The sequence below is a fragment of the Puccinia triticina genome, chromosome 18A, assembly GCF_026914185.1.
Source record: "Puccinia triticina chromosome 18A, complete sequence".
NCBI classification, from domain to species: domain Eukaryota; kingdom Fungi; phylum Basidiomycota; class Pucciniomycetes; order Pucciniales; family Pucciniaceae; genus Puccinia; species Puccinia triticina.
In genome coordinates this window covers 3,994,301-4,011,499 of record NC_070575.1, presented here as the reverse complement: position 1 = coordinate 4,011,499, position 17,199 = coordinate 3,994,301, and positions in this window count along the sequence as shown.

Sequence of the window (17,199 nt, the reverse complement as noted above, 5' to 3'; positions counted from 1 at the left end):
CGACATGCAGGAATGACCAGTGACCGGGTGCTACGTAGTGCGCCGCTTGTAAGCAGCACATAATGAGAAAGGCTAGTCGTTGGCGCTCCGAAAACATGACGTAGGTTCATGGGACGGAAGTCAAAAAAAGCGTGAGGTCAACCCGTTTGGGCTCGATGCCTTGAGCGATAGATATGCCTCTACTATCGAAACAGAGGCGGCAAGCTACAATGGTAAAGTGTAAGCAGCCCCACGGTTACTGGACATTTGATTTGGACCCGATGCAGGGCCCTTCAAGAGTGAAGTGGACACACGCAAGAGGAAGAAACAGATGAAAGCGTCTAGATTTCGGGAGAAGAATAGAGAGGAACTGAGGAGAAACATGCAACAACTGAACAAGGGATCAATCTAAATTATATTATCCCAACAGGTCCTAAAAAAGAGAAACGTCAGAACTCCGGGGCTCCGGCTGGCCAGTTCTCTAGCAAGTGTGAGCCCCTGAAATCAGGAAACTTGCGCTCGCCACTCCGCCTATTGCCCGGATTACCACAAGCTAACAAAGCTTCCCACTCCAGTGAGAGCCCCTTGAGAGCATTTGCATTTGTCAGGGACCCTTGGCCTGAAACCAAGCCTGAGGCTAAACCAGGCTTATTTAACCTGGTAATATAACAAACAGTGAATGCTCTGAGGGACAGCCCCGGAGGGTCTCTGAGGACCCCGGCAAGCGCCTACTAGACACCCTTACGTAAATTGTTTCAAAATGATTTTTTTGGCAAAAATGATACTTACGTAAACCTGTGAAACTTGTTTCAAATGGACAGTTCTGGGAATTTTTTCTTCTGGGACATACTGACATACCCTGTTTCAATCTGGTCTTCCCTTCCAAGGGAAAAAATGACATACTTACGTGTTTTGTTTCAATTTGTTTTTTTGCTTAAAGGTGCAAACATAGTGTGCATACACATTAGTTCCTCCCTGTTCTCTCCTGCTCCCATGTTACATTATAAGGGTTGAGGAAGGTCTGAAAGGCGTCTAAAAGTGATTTTTCATTGATTTTAATCAATACATCAGCAATGATAACCAGGATATCAATTTTGGACTTTTCTTATCCAAAACCCCCACAAATGGCTGCAGATGTTACTTACGTAACTTGTTTCAATCCACTATGCCAAAATTTGCAAAATTGAACATACTGACGTAGTTGGTTTCAAACAGTTGGTTCTCTCGAAGAAATCAAAACTACAGCCGTTTCAAAATGGCAAATTCCTGGGGTATCACGTAAGGGTTTCTAGTAGAGATGAAACCGGGTTGGGTTTGGGTTGGAAAACAGTGCCCAAACCCAACCCAGATATAATTGCGGGTTGGGGCGGGTCGGGTCGGATTCAGGTTAGCACTGCCCAAACCCAACCCTGCTTGTGATGAACTCGGGTCCGGGTCGGGGCTGGTCGGGTTGTGGGTCAGGACTCGGGTCAAGCCATATACATGGCTGAAAGACATGCCAACAGCTCATGGAATTCATTTATTCAATCTCATTCTTATTTATTCAATCTCATTCTTATTTATTCAATCTCATTCTTATTTATTCAATCTAATTCTGTATATGTAACATGATATCCATATTTTTTGGGTCAGCCTAAATGCACCCCAAACATTTACTTCATGCACACCAAAAAGGGGTACTGCTGAAATGTACCCCAAACCACTTGGGGTGTACTTTTGCGCACCCCTGTGAAGATGGGGTACAGCACCTCATACCCCATGTAATTTGGGGTGAGCCACAGGGTACCCCAAAGCCGGTGAAATCTATGGTGTACACAGCCACAGAACCCCATCATACTGGGGTGCAAACCCCCAGTACTCCAATATGTCACCCTGTGAAAGGGGTGAGCCACTCAACACCCCAGCACCCACCCGCCCGACTACAAATCAGTCATCAAGGGGAGTGGCACCCCTCAATGACCAACACCGGTCATCAAGGGTGCTACTCCCCTTGATGACCAGCACAATTGTTCATTGAGGGGAGTAGCACCTCCCCTCAATGGCCATCACAGACCAGTCATTGAGGGCGGTGCTACTCTCCTTGATGACCGGCACAGATTGGTCCTTGAGAGGAATAGCACCTCCCATTGATTACCGGCACAGATTGGTCATCAAGGGGAGTAGCACCTCCCCACATTGACCGGCACAGATTGGTCATTGAGGGGAGGAATTGATGACCGATCTGTGCTGGTCATTGATGTGAGGTGCTATTCCTCTGGATGACCAGCACAATTGGTCATTGAGGGGAGTAGCACCTCCCCTCCATGACCAACACAGACCAGTAATCAAGGGGGGGTGCTACGCTCACTCCCCTTGATGGCCGGCACAGATTGGTCATCAATTCCTCCCCTCAATGACCAATCTGTGCCGGCCATCAAGGGGAGGTGCTACTTCTCCCCTTGATGAACAATTGTGCCGTTCATTGAGGGGAGTAGCACCCTCAATGACTGGTCTGTGTTGGTCATTGAGGGGAGGTGCTACTCCCCTCGATGAACAATTGTGCCGGTCATCAAGGGGAGTAGCACCCTTGATGACCGGTCTGTGTTGGTCATAAAGGGGTGCTACTCCCCTTGATGACAGATGTGTGCAGGTCTAACAAGCCCAGCGGGTGGGTGGGGGATTAATTTGCCTCAATGGGGTGCGCTACTTATGTACACCATTTCATTTGGTGTACAATAGATTTCACCCCAAAAATTGAAGCAGTCTGGGGGTTTTAACACCTGCACCCCAATGTTTTTGGGGTAAGCAGGTCTGCACACCAATAAATTGGGGTACTCCAGAAGTGCACCCCAGTAATATTGGGGTGCACATGTGTTTACACCAAAATGTTGGTGTACATGAAGTAAATTTTTGGGGTGCATTTAGACTGAGCCTATTTTTTCAATGTAAAAGAGGTTGAACAAAAAAACATCAGAACTTATTACTATATCAGTCGGAATCAAGCTCAGATTCTTTGGGCTGTTGGTCAGAGAGGCCCTCATTGGTTCTAATCCAATCTTGCCTGCAGACAAGGGCTTTGAGTGTTTCGGGATTCAGCCGATTTCTAGAGGGGCTGAGCACTCTTCCCCCAGTTGAGAAGGCTGACTCAGATGCTATTGATGTCATCGGTGCTATTAAGAAGTACCTTGCCAGTTTTGAAAGGGTTGGGAATCGGACTGCGTTGGTTTTCCACCAATTGAGGATATCAAACAACAGAGTATCAACGGCAACCGTGCTTTCTTGCAAATAGAGATTGAGTTCTGCCATTGCCGTGACCTTTGGTAAAGTCTTTGTCATCTTGCTTGCAAGGTACTCCTTGAAGCAACTTTCCTCAATGTCTTCAAATGTATTTTTAGAATCTAAAGCCGTAGCACCAGGAAAAAAAAGTAGTCACTTGATGGCAAGTGACATGATGCAGCTTTGTTTTCAGCTCCAACACTGCTCCAATGCTGCTCCTCTCCAACAGCACATCTAGGGATCACATGACAGGTGTCAGGATCAAAGCACTCAATGTGACAAAAGCAGATGATGCTCAGCTTTGGCCCTGGCCCAGCTGATGCTCAACTTCTACCCTGGCTCAGCTTATGCTCAGTTTTTTCCCTGGCCCAGCTGATGCTCAGCTTTGGCACTGGCCACCTGATGATCATCTTTGGCTGTGGCACAGCTGATTCTCAGCCTTGGCTGTGGCTCAGCTGATGCTCAGCTTTGGCCCTAGCCTAGCTGATTTTCAGTTCTGGTCCTGTCCAAGCTGATTCCCATCTTTTTCCCTGGCATGGCTCAGCTGATACTCAGCAAGCTGAGCATCAGCTGTTCAGCTGGCCCAGGACTGGGTCAAAGCTGAGCATCGGATGGGACAGGACTAGGAAGAGGCTGAGCAAGGACTGGTACAAAGCTGAGCATCAGCTGCGCCAGGACTAGTACAAAGCTGAGAATCACCTGGGCAAGGACTGGTCAAAAGGCTTTATTCCAATTCTGAGAGTGAGCTGTGTGAAAAAGCTGAGTATGAGCTGAGCAAAAAAGCTGAGTATGAGCTGGGTAGCAAAGCTGAGTATCGCTGGACATAACTGAGGATCAGTTGGGCTCATAAAAAACTGAACAGGACCTCCTTGGTGAATTTTGGAAGTTGAGGAGATGGTTGGGAGATTGGGGTAGATAGTGGATAGATATTGGATAGATGGTGGGTAGCTAGCTGGAGCTGATGTGATGTCACTTTTTGTCAACTGACTATTTTATTTTCCTGGTGTAGTTGTACTATTGTTGATTGATTGAGAGCCTTGAGAGGCATTCAAAGTGTTTGATTTGGGTTTTGCGTTGGAGGAAAGCTTGTTGAACAAGGCGTAGAGTCTTTTTGTTATGCCATAAATTTTTTTCAGAACTTCACATTTGTCTGTGTCCAAATCACAGTTTTTGACACCAGAGGAGATTTTGACGCACTCTCCAGAGAGTGCCATACTGTACCCTTTTTCCGCAACTGTGCTGGATGCCTTTGATGAAAGTAGTGCAAGAATTAATGAAAAATTCTGGAACTAATCCACACACCAGGGAGGGATATGTGGCACTCTCTAGGGAGTGCCAAACCGTATGTTTCTTTGGTAAGACTAGCTGATTTCATATGTGTGAGCATGCAAGGAGCAGGCTTCAAGGAGTTTGATCTTATGTGCAACTAAGACTGATCCTTGATCCAATCAAGGGTGTGCAAACTGTTAATTCAGTGGAGGGTACCTTCACTTGATGCCTGGTACACCCTGGAGTTTTAAACTTACTGGTGTGTATCAGCCATCAAGATGAGACACTCTCCACTCAATGACCTGGTTGTACAGCAATTGAGTGGAGATACCCTTCATGTGATGAATGTTGGACAACTATTGAGTGGAGGGTGTGTCCAATTCATAGCCATATGTAGATTGACAGCCATCAAGTGGAGACATCCTCCCATAAATGATCCTGGTTTTATGGTCATTGAGCTGAAGGACTCTCCAATCAGTGACTGGTGTGTACCTGCCATTGAGCAGAGGGGTTCTCCATTTGGTAACTGGTGTGTATAGGCCATCAAGTGGAGACACCATCCACTTGAGTACAGGTCACTGTGCTGGGAAAAAGCCAGTTTGATGACTAGTAATACATATTTTTCACTGAGATGGACCTTTCTGTTGAGATGTGGGGTGGACAAACTCCACATTTGGAGTACGCGGGGTTCAAGAGGCGGGCAGGGAGGAGCAATGGGGAATCAAGCTTTCTGAGTCACAACAGATTAAGAGTTGACTACCTACCAAGGCACTAGCCTATTTCAATTGACATCCGCCCCAATCAACTCGGTTTATGGTAAACACTCGTCGAGACCGACCAGAGCTAACGGGACCACTACCTCCTCCAACACGAGCGAAGCGCCCAAAGCAGACAAAGGCATACAAGGCTCTCCTTAAACTTCCTCCCTTACCTCCCTCACCAATAGAAGAAAAACCAAACCCACTCAACCAAGATCGTCCTCTGTCTCCTTTTATATTGGCGATCTCATACATCTTCTCCAAAGTAATAACTTGGCACATCAACAAAGGCACACGAACATCGGCTCCAATCTTCCACCGCATCGTCAGAAACCCCTTTGGACTACCGTTTGCAACTGTCATTCCTACACCTGCGTACCGGCCAAGAACAAACATACCTTGAGGAAACTCTCCACCGGACTCTCCATTGAAACCATCTCCAATACATTCTCCCTCGGAACTATCATCAACCATCTTGGAACTTGCACTAAACCAGGAATTGTTCAATCCTTCCATGTCACAAAATGCCACGGTTGATATCTCCCCCAGAAACAAATTTTTACAACAACCCAGCGTCTACAAATCCAAAATCAAGCAACTCACGGCCGACAGATCAAATTTTAACAAGTGGAAAAGGGATCTATCGCGGGTGGTTCTACTGACCCTCACACCAGGGGGGAAAGTGTGGCACTCCCTGGAGAGTGCCAGACCGTATGTTCCTTTGGGAAGACTGTCTGATGTCAAATGTGTGAGCATGTGGCATTCAGGATTCAAATATATTGACCTTATGTTCAACTCAGGCTGATCTTTGATCCACTCCATGGCAAACATGTTGGTAATTGAGTTGAGGGTACCCCCACTTGACGCCTGGTACAACCTGGTATTCTACACTTTGTGGTGTGTTTCAGGAATCAAGTTGAGACCCCCTCCACTCAATGAGTGGGGTGTAAAGTCATTGAGTGAAGATTCCCTCCACTTGATGACTATTGGACAACCATTGATTCAAGGTTTTGTCCACTCAATGACCATATCTAAATTACCAGCCACCAAGTGGGGAAATCCTCCACTCAATGACTGGTTTTTAATTTCATTGAGTGGAGGGATTCTCCAATTGATGACTGGTGTGTGTACTAGCTGTTGAGTGGAGGGGTTCCTTACTCAGTGACTGGTTCTACCAGCCATTGAGTGGAGACACCCTCCACTTGATAACAGGTCACTAGCTGGCTGGTAAAATCCCATATCAGTGACCAGTACTGCATGTTGGTCATTGAGCCGGGCCTCTCCCAGCTTTAAGGACCATATGTACTGTACATAGTGCAAGGAAAGTCCCGGCTTGATGGACAGTATGTACTGTCCATCCTGCTGCACTTTTCCAAGCTGAGTGGCCAGTGTAGACTGCCTACCACGCTCGGAAAGGCTGACTAGATGACCAGCATGTGCTGGTCATCGGGCTAGGGCTTCTCGCTGGATGACAAGTATGTACTGGTCATCGGATTTGAGCTCGGAGAGGCTGCGGATCAATGACCAGGGCATGATGCCTGTCAAGCGCGGCCTCTCCCAACTCAATGGCCAGTTTGTGTTGGCCATCCAGTCGGAGAAGCCCTATTCCGATGACCAGCACCTATTGGTCATTGATCTGGGCCTCTCTGAGCTTGGTGGGTGGTCTATACTGTCCACCAAGCTCGGAAAAGCCAAGCTGAATGAACAGTATTTAGTGCACTGTTCATTGAGTTGGGGCTTTCCGAGCTCAATGACCAGCAAACAAGGGTCATCGAGCCCGTGTAAACAAGCAACTCGCCAATGTCCACCCTGATGTTTGGCCAAACATGATGGTGGACATGGCAACAAAAAAAAACACCCTCCCCGGGGACCCCCGGGGATGCAGAGCTGATCCCTGTTGCCCCGCTGCCACCGCAGTTGACTTGTGCCCAGCTTGAAACTCCCGGAAAACAAGTTGTTTTGGTGATTTGCAACACATATGAACACCATTTTTGCCACTCCAAAATGATGATAATTTTCATTGTTCTGGATAAAGCAGGTCAAAAGAGCACCATTCATATCTTACACCTGGTGCTAATAATTAACATGTGATAAGAGCAATCAACCCCATTTTTTTGCACAATGGACATGGAAATGGTGGGAGGTGTGATGAAGGCATGCTACCTGGAAGAAAAAATTGCCCAAAACAGTCAGGGAAAAGGTGTGAAGATGATCAATCTACAAGAAAAATGGTATGACCCATGCTGAGATGTGTGTGGACATTTCAGAATTGACTTTTCACCTCAGAGTTCTCAGACCAGCTATTGAAATCTTTCTCCTACTGGTTCCAGGATCATCAAAATATTGATACACCTGTTGATATCCCCCAATCTTCCCCCTTCCCGCTGTGAAGCTTAATAACTTTAACCTCTAGCCGCTGAATTTTTCAATCAGATGGAGGTCAAGTGAGGGAAAATTGTGCAACATGTATTCACATACAAAAGGTGCATGGTCCCAAATGAACAGCTGAAGGCATGGCAAACTTTAGCCTGCAGAATTGGACCATCACTTGGTAAACATGGCTGGTGAAAAGGCCTCTTTGATTGTTCACATTTCATATTAGAGGGAGGGAATGCAGGTTACAGAGGTTTTCGCAGCTTTGACACTGTGTGATACTCAAAAAAGATAAATTTAATTTTACATAACTTTCCTGCCAATAGATGAAGGGAACAGGCATGGCGGAAATATCCCACAAGGATTGATTTGCCAGTTAGCTGAGCCTTTGTGGTTGCTGTATTTTACAGCTATCTTTCATTATGTGATTTTATGTGGGTTTTGATTAAAAAAACTCAGCCCAGAAAAATATTTCTTGTCACTTGGTCAAGGATATCTTTGAGCATCAGGATAGTTAAATTCTTGACAAAATATCTTCTGAATTGAAGCTCACATCCAGGATTTTGTTTGATATGAACCAAACAGAAAATTTCAACTAAGATATTTCCATGTGTTGGAATTGAGTTACAGATCATCCCGCAACCACTTCACCTACAGTCACACATCTGTTGGGAAGGAAGTTGAAGAAAGAGTTGCAACTCACATCTAACTCACATCAGACCATTTTACTGACAGAATTACGGCCTGGCACTCTCCAGAGAGTGCCACACTTTCCCCCCTGGTGTCAGCCATGCGAGTTTCTTTGATTTGCCGATCTCAAAAATGTCCAGGCGGGTCTTTCCCCCTTGGTGGAAAGTCTTGTCTTGCAAGCCATTGCTCCACCACCTTTGACCATGTCTTGTTTGCAATTGTTTCAAAATATATCTCTTCAGCTTGGCGAGAGGAAAGACGTCACAGCTCAGGATATCCAAACAATCATCACTTCAGCTTATGGCGAAAGTAATTGATTCGACTCTGGTACGGCACTTTCTGTGTTCCGTTCATATCAGGCGCAGAACAACTCGAACACTCATCAGGGCCATCAACAATCCGGTTGGCATCCCCATAATCTTCATCCAAACCAAACGCCATCGCGCAATCCTTTCAAATCACAATCAAGGCAGCAAACCAACCACCAACCTCCCGCTAGAAGCAGGAATGTGGGACGGCCTGGGAGCCCTACAGTCAAGGACATATCTGCCGCTCTCAACAACATTAATAAGGGTAATCAAGGCCCCAGCGGCCCATTGATTTTTCAAGGCAAACCCTGCTCCTACTGTGGGGTATTGGGTCACTGGAGGTTGTCATGTCCAACCCTCCGCAGCGACGCCAAGCTGCCCCCACCCAACACCCCAATCTATGGTCACCCCGCTTCCGGTTTTGCCCGCCAAGCAGCACCTCCAAACGACCCAAACACTTGTCCAGATCAGAATATGGCGGTTTGATCGGCAGTGGGAGCGGATGCAACAGGTTCTGCAGGCGCAGGCACGGTTTTGGATTCAGGGTTGACCCACCACGTGAGCGGATCTCTCCATGATTTTTCATTTCTCACAGCCTTACGACCACAAGTGAAACTGAACCTGGCTTCCTCCACTGGTTTTATGGTTGCGACGCACAGTGGACACCTACGGATAACCAGTGGGGATGGTACCCTAGTGGTCCCAAAGGTTCTCTACAGCCCGGACATGACGGGAACCCTCCTTAGTCTTGGGCAGCTCATCAACTCTGGTTTTTGGCCGCAGTTTCTCTCAAAAAACGACATTCTTTTGATTTCTCCTTTTCTCAATCTCACGGCATTTTATCGGAACCAATCCTGGATCATCTCTCCAGAATCTTTCCGACCACATTTCCATTCCATCAAGTCGGTTTCTTCAATTTCTTCCTCTTCCCCAATATTGGCATCATATGAGTGGCACTGTCGGCTGGGACATGTTTCAGACAATGTTGTCAAGGGATATCTCAAGCGATTTTTCCCGTCGTTTGATCTCAAATCGTGGACGCCGTTTATATGTGAATCCTGCAAACAGTGCAAAAGCAAGCGGCGTCAACACTCTCTTCCTGAAGTTATTCCAAAGGAAAATTGGCTTGATCTACTTGTCACAGACGTTCTGGGACCACTCGATGCAGACATAAACGGCCACAGATTTCTTCTCACTGTTTGAGACCACGCTACAACGTACTCTTTTGTGTTTCCCATGAAAAATTGGTCGGAAGTCCCACATATAATCATTGCCCTTGTGAAGCGGATCCACGCTCATTTTGGCTTGGCACCGAAATAAATCCATTGCAACAATGCTAAGGAGTACACTGTCAAGCCGCTTGAGACCTATCTATCTTCAATTGGTTCAAAAATCATCTTTACATCACCATACACCCCCAAACAAAATGGCGAGGCAGAACACCTGAATCAAACTCTGGGAGACATTGCCAGAACAACCCTAACCCATTCTCAGCTTCCAGCGTCGCTGTGGTCTTATGCGTACAGATGCGCTTGTTTTATGATCAATTGACTTCCCAACACTCGCTGTGCAACAAGTCCCCGGGAATTATGGTCCAAAAGGAAGCCAGTGGTCAATTCTCTTTTTTTGTTTGGTACCAAAGCTTGTGTGCACATTCCCAAGGAGCGTCAACGGAAATTGGACACATGTGGATGGACCGGCTACCTTGTTGGCTATCAGGATGACAAGAGGGGATGGTATTTTTGTAATCCTGCCACCCCAAAGGTCATCAATTCTGAGTGTGCAGAATTTCTTGATTTCCAGGGAAAACTGCTAATTCCTACCCCAGATACCAATTCTAATTATACTTTAATTTGTAGAACTCTGACGCTTGGCAAAGAACCAACAAAGGAGATATGTGACGCGCAGGATTCTCAACTGGAAGAAATCCAGGCGATTGCGGGTGCAGATATTCCAACAAACTTGTGTGATGCGCTCAGGGGGCCGGCCAAGGACAATTGGCAAACTGCATGCTTGAAGGAATGGGATCAACTCGTTGACATTGACACATTTGATATCAAGGAAAAAGACAACAAGCATTCAATAGGGACACGGTTTGTTTTTGACATAAAAAGGAAGCCGGACAGGACTGTCGGCCAACTCAAAGCTTGGTTTGTTGTTCGTGGTTTCAGGCAGCGGATTGGAAGGGACATCAAATCAACATTTGCCCCGACAGCATCATTAACAACGCTTTGACTACTACTCACACTTGCGGTATTGAAGAACTGGAAAATTAACTCATTCAATATCACGGGAGTATTTGTACACAGTCCAATCAATGAGACCATCTACGTCGATCCTCCCGTGGAATTGTTTCCCCACCTGGCGGGGAAAGTTCTTAAACTTAAGAAAGCACTCTACAGGACTCGACAGGCGAGCAGGTGTTGGTGGAAACATTTCAGGGGTTTATTGCGAGAATGGGGTTTTGATTGTGATGAAGTGGAAGAATGTTTGTACAGGTACAAGAAGGGTAACTCAATCATCATCATCTGGATCCACGTCGACGACGGGATTGTTTTCAGCAACACCAAATCAGGACTTCAACATTTGCGAGAACATCTGGAGAGGAACTTGCGTGTGAAGTGGGATGACAAACCGGATAAATTGGTGGGAATTCAAATGGAGTATGAAGACGGCGCCATCTTTCTCAGCCAGCCACTCTTGATTGATCAGACAATCAAAAAATTCCAAGAACATGTACAACCAACGATTATACCAACATACACACCTCTAGTTGGAGATAACCTTGAGACATCTAGGAAAGAACCGGTCAATGCAACCTTATATCAATCACTCATTGGATCCCTGAACTATATTGCACTCGGTTCAAGGCCGGATCTGAGTTTTGCTGTCAACTATCTAGCTCGCTTCAGTGCCAATCCGGACGAAACTCATTGGGGAGGACTGAAACACCTGGTACAATATCTGGCAACGACAAAAAACAACCGGCTGCGATTGAAATGCACAGATGATCAACTGATTACGTGGTCCAATGCAAATTGGGGCGGGGAATTCCAATACTCAACATCCGGGTTCATTATAACATTCTTGGGGAGTCCGATTGCATGGGGATCAAGGAGACAAAAAGTGGTGGCGACATCCACATGCGCAGCGGATTTCATTTTGATTGGCTCATCAATTGACTTCTTGTTATTCTTAATCCCAATCGTTAAATCTCTTGGAAGCAATCCTGATCTCATCCTCAAGTGCGACAACAGAGCAGCGGTATTGGTGTCTGATGACAATGCCTTGAAAGGTCAGATGAAGAGTTTAGAGCGTAATTTCTTTTTCGTAAATGATGCGGTGCAGGAACATAAAATCAAGCTTGACTGGGTATCAACTTCCGACAACATTGCCGACTTTTTCACCAAACCTCTCCAAGCAAATCTTCACAATATCTCAATGAAAAAAATATTTCACTCAAAATAATCTGTATTTCCTTGTTTCTTTATTATCCCTCATATACTCATGTTATCTGCCTACACACTTTGGTTTCTATTTTTTCAATTTTCTGCTCATCTGGTTGTATATAGCGGTGTGGAGTTTGAGGGGGGGTGGTGAGATGTGGGGTGGACAAACTCCACATTTGGAGTACGCGGGGTTCAACAGGCGGGCAGGGAGGAGCAATGGGGAATCAAGCTTTCTGAGTCACAACACTTTCCTAGCTTCAAGTACCAGTATGTACTGGACATTGCGCTGGGAAAGTACTGGCGCAATGAACATTATATACTGACCATTCAGCTCTTCTTTTGCAAGCTGGGTGGCCAACATATATGGCCTCCCCAACTTGGAAAGGCCAGATCAATGACCAGCATGTGCTGGTAATCCGGCTAGGGCTTCCTTTTCTTGATGACCAGTGTGCACTGGTCATTGTATTTGAGTTTGGAGAGGCCGCGGGTAGATGACCAGGGCATTATGGCTGTCAAGCGCGGCCTCTTCCAACTCAATGACCAGCTTATGCTGGCCATTGAGTCGGAGAAGCCCTAGCCTGATGACCAGCACATGCTGGTCATCGGGCCAGCCCTTCCGAGCTCGGTGGGCACTATATACTGGCCACCCAGATTGCAAAAGTGCATCTGGATGGTCAGTATGTGTTGGACTGTTCTTTTGGTGGGGGCTTTAGCAGCTCGACGAAAGCACATGTTGTTTGTTGAGTCTGTGTACATGATCATCACTGCAGCAATCAACTGCTCGGACAGTCTTGTCCGAGCAGTTCTTGGACAGATGTCGTCCGACTACTTCAGCAATCTATTGGGTCTTTATTTTGGAAGTCTTGGACGAACTCGGTCCAAAAACTACTCGGGCAAGACTGTCCGAGTAGTAAGTTGGGCAGTGCAGCCACTTGCAAATGTCTCCCCTCATGTTCGGCCGAACATGGGGGTGGACATCGTGAACAAAACAAAACCTCCCAGGGACACACAGGGAGACCGAGCTGATCCCTGTTTCCCCCCTGCAGCCGTAGTTGACTTGTGCCCAGCTTGAAAATTCCTGCACACAAGTTTTTATTATTATTTTCATCGCATATGCATGAAACTCCTGCCAATCCAATGCAAATGACTTTGATTGGTTTGGAAACAGCATGTCCATAATGCATCAGCATTATTCAACACCTGGTGCTGCTTAAGGATTGTTTGGATGCACCATTATACATCATAAATGGGTGAATTTATGATGTGGCCCCAGGGGGCTTTAAAAATTTGGTGGCAATGTGGGGTAAAATTTAGTTTGTGTGTCATAAATTTGCACTATTTATGATGTATACCAGTGCATCCAAACAGGATCTAAGTACCATTTGATAAGAAAAATCAACATGATGTTGTTGCAGAATACACATGGACACAATTATAAATATGATGAAGGAATGCTAGCTGTAGGGAAAAAATGACAGGAACAGTCAGGGAAAATATTTGAAGATGATAAAACTACAAGTAAAAAAGGTTTGACTTATGCTGGGATGTCCATGGGCATTTCAGAATTGACTTCTCACCTCAGAGTTCTCAGACCAGGTTTTCAGTTCTTTCTCTTGCTACTTGCAGGATAACTGAAATATTTATGCACCTGTTGATATCTACCAATCTAGCTGCCATTGCCTATAGAAGCTTGGTTATTCTTGCCTCTAGCCTCTGCATTTTTCAGTCAGGTGGAGGTAAACTGATGAAAATTGTGCAATGTGTATTCAAGTATGTCAGCTGCATGGATTGGTACCAAATGAACAGCAGATGGCACTTCAAACTTCACCCTTCTTAAATGTTTCAAAATTCATTCCTTGGTAAAATGGTAGGCAGAACTGGCTCCAGTAGCTTTCACATTTTGTATTGCAGGGAGGAAAATGGCAGGTTACACCAGTTTTCCCAGCTTTGGCACTGCTTGCTATTTAAAGAATAAAAATTTGATTTCAAACCAATCTCCTCCCAATTTAATATGGGAATAGCCATGGTATAAATATGCCACAATGATTCATCTACCATTTGTCTTAGCCTTTGCGTTTGCTAAATTTCCAAATTCTGCTTCATTATATGATTTTATGTGTTTTTCTAATGAAAAAAAAAAAAAAAAAAACTCAGCTCTGCAAAAAATTCCTTGTCACTTGGTCAAGGATATGTTTCAAAACAAGGATACTTGTATTTTGCCAAAACATGTTGTAAATTGAAGTTCACATCCAGAATTGTGGCCATGATGAACCAAACGGATGATATCAACACAGAGATGTTCATGTGTTGAAATTGAGTCACAGATTATTCCACAACAACTTCACCTATAGTTACCCTTGCATTGGCAAAAAAAATGAACAAAGAGTTGCAGTTGACATTGAACTCACATCAGACCATTTGAATGATAAACATACAGTCTGGCACTCTCTAGAGAGTGCCACAAATCCCCCCCTGGTGACAAATGATTTGAAAATGATCCTGGATTCAGGCATAAACCATCCAGAAGTCATGCAGAATTTAACTGGAAAACAACTGGAATGTGGTTGAAACCACTAAGACACAATGGCCACATTCAAAGCATAATTCCTTTTGAAGTGTTTGGTAATTAAGATGAATGATTGGGTTTCAATTCATATTGTTTATATGCACATGAAGGTGGTAATTGTTTTCACTTTTCTAATGTAAATGCCATGTGCGCGTGTGTAAGTTTGTTACAAATTGCAGGTTGGGCCTCCCATGGATCAACAACATGTACATCCCTGTCAGAATGATGTGAAAAGCCCATCTGAATTGGCATATTTCCATAAATAAGGCCAGTATCATCTAGAATTGAGCCAAAAAAGGATGAAAGTATGGTGAAAATATGAGTCAAGTCAAGCTTGGAGGTGTGTGGTCACAGATTTCAGATAGACATCCTGGCTTCTTAACATATATGAGCTTGTTAGTTGTTTTTGTGTTTGTTTGTTTTCCAATGTCTCCATGCACATGCATGTGAGTTTTTTTCCACTTTGCCAATGTCACCTTTGTGTACGCGCGTAAATTAGGGTGACAGATCAGTTGAGGCGCCTTTCACAGCTCCATTACAAGTAAAAACTGGTCAGAAAGCCATGAAAGCCCCGGCAGGTCACCTTTACGTTGTTTGGAACCCCTTTGACATAGAGAGATTGTTCAACAGAAATTCACCATAAATGAGTAATAGTTGGGCATTGATTAACTATGATTTCATGACAGATTGTAATTAAGTTATACTTAGAAAATTAAGTGGTTCTATACAACATTGCACAAGGTCCCGTGATAATTCCGCATCACTTCTGACACACTTCCCATTGACTTCTGAAGAATTTATCAATCATTTCCTAATCCAAATCAGACTCACATCAGACCCAGAACAACATAAAATTAGACTCTGGCACTCCCTGGAGAGTGTGTCAAAGTCTCCCCTGGTGTGAGGAGCAGAAACTCAATGAGCAAAAGCTTGTATTGCAGCTCAAAGACGAGGAAAATTGTGGCCGACTCTTCAGGGTTTTTCCAATATTTCTTGTACTTTTCTTGCATTGGTTCCACTAGATCGCAAATTTCAGTCGGTCCGGATTGAAGAACATCGTTCAGCTTCTTTTTGATTCTGACTATGTTCACGGTGGGCTGTTGGAAAATGAGTCATGCACAGCTTCATTGTTGCTGCGGGTTTGAGAATAAAGGATTGAAAATGAGTACATGATTCAAATGGATAGAGTAGATAAAATGAATATATCTACCAACACGTGTTGAATATAGAAAGAAATTTTTTCATTGCCAAGATCTCCTCCCACTCTTCGGCAGCAGGACAGTTGTTATAGTTTGCATCTCACAGGGCTAGATTCTCAAAGGCCTCTTGGTAGGGTATAGACAAATTGAGCATATGAAATGTTGAGTTCCAGCGCATTGGCACATTGAGTACTGGCTGGGCTAGATTTCCAATATCCGTCAACTCAAGAGCCTCTTTGAATTGTTGCTTTTGGGAGGGGGTACTTCTGATATATCGGACAGTCTTGGATCTTGCTGATGGCGGGAGAGAGTTGATGCAAACCATCTTTGACAATCAAGTTGATGATGTGTGCGGCGCATTGCACATGGAAGAACTTACCTTCCATTATTGGTGGGGATTTACTTTTGTCTTGAAGTGACTGTTTGACTCAAGCCACGGCAACATTGTTTGCAGTGGCGTTATCAACAGTAATGAAAGAGACTTTATCAATAGCTTTCCATTCAACAATTGCTGAGAAGAGCTGCTCAGCAATTAGGAATCTGGTGTGAGGTGGCAGAAGTTCTTTGAACAAGATGAGTTGCTTTTTAAGAGTCCAGTCGGACAAGAGGAAATGCGCTGAGATCACCATGTAGGGGGTTTGATTTGAAGTTGTCCAGAGGTCAGTTGTTAAGGCAATTTGATTTGCTTTGACAATCCCAAGGGCAATATCTGCTTTGGTTGAGTGATACATCTCCAAGATGTCTTTCTTGACCGTTATTCAACTATAGAGTTTGAACTGAGGTTGTAAGCTTGCCACAAATTCCCTGAACAGCTTACTCTTGACCGACTTGAACAAACATTTGTCAGTAACAACCATCTTTGCAAGAAGATCACGGGACTTCTGCTGAGAAAACACCCAATTGGCCAGTGTTGAATTCTTCAAGATTTGCAGCATAGTCTGCCTGCTTTGTGATTAATAAGAGGTGCATTGTTCAAGGTGTTGCCAAAGGTATTTCTTTCTGCACAAGCTTTTGGAAGATAACTCTTGTTGGCAGTACCAAAATTGCCCTCTTTTCTCTTCACCTGTTTCAACATTCAAACAAAATAAAAAGAACAAACATTAGAATTCTTTTGATTCAGACAAGATGGAAAGTAATAACCAACCTTCCCCACTGGGTTTGGAGTGGTTCCATATCTCACTCGTGGTTTTACGCGGTTTTTGGCCTTGAGACAATTTTTTTTTCTCCAGTGTAAGACTCAAAAGGTGTTGTGAGACCCTTTTGCTGAATGGCGAAAGGTATGGATGAGGTGCAGGCTCTGCCTTTCTGTATATCAGAAAACAAGATCACCAAGGCAAGCTTGGGAATTTATTT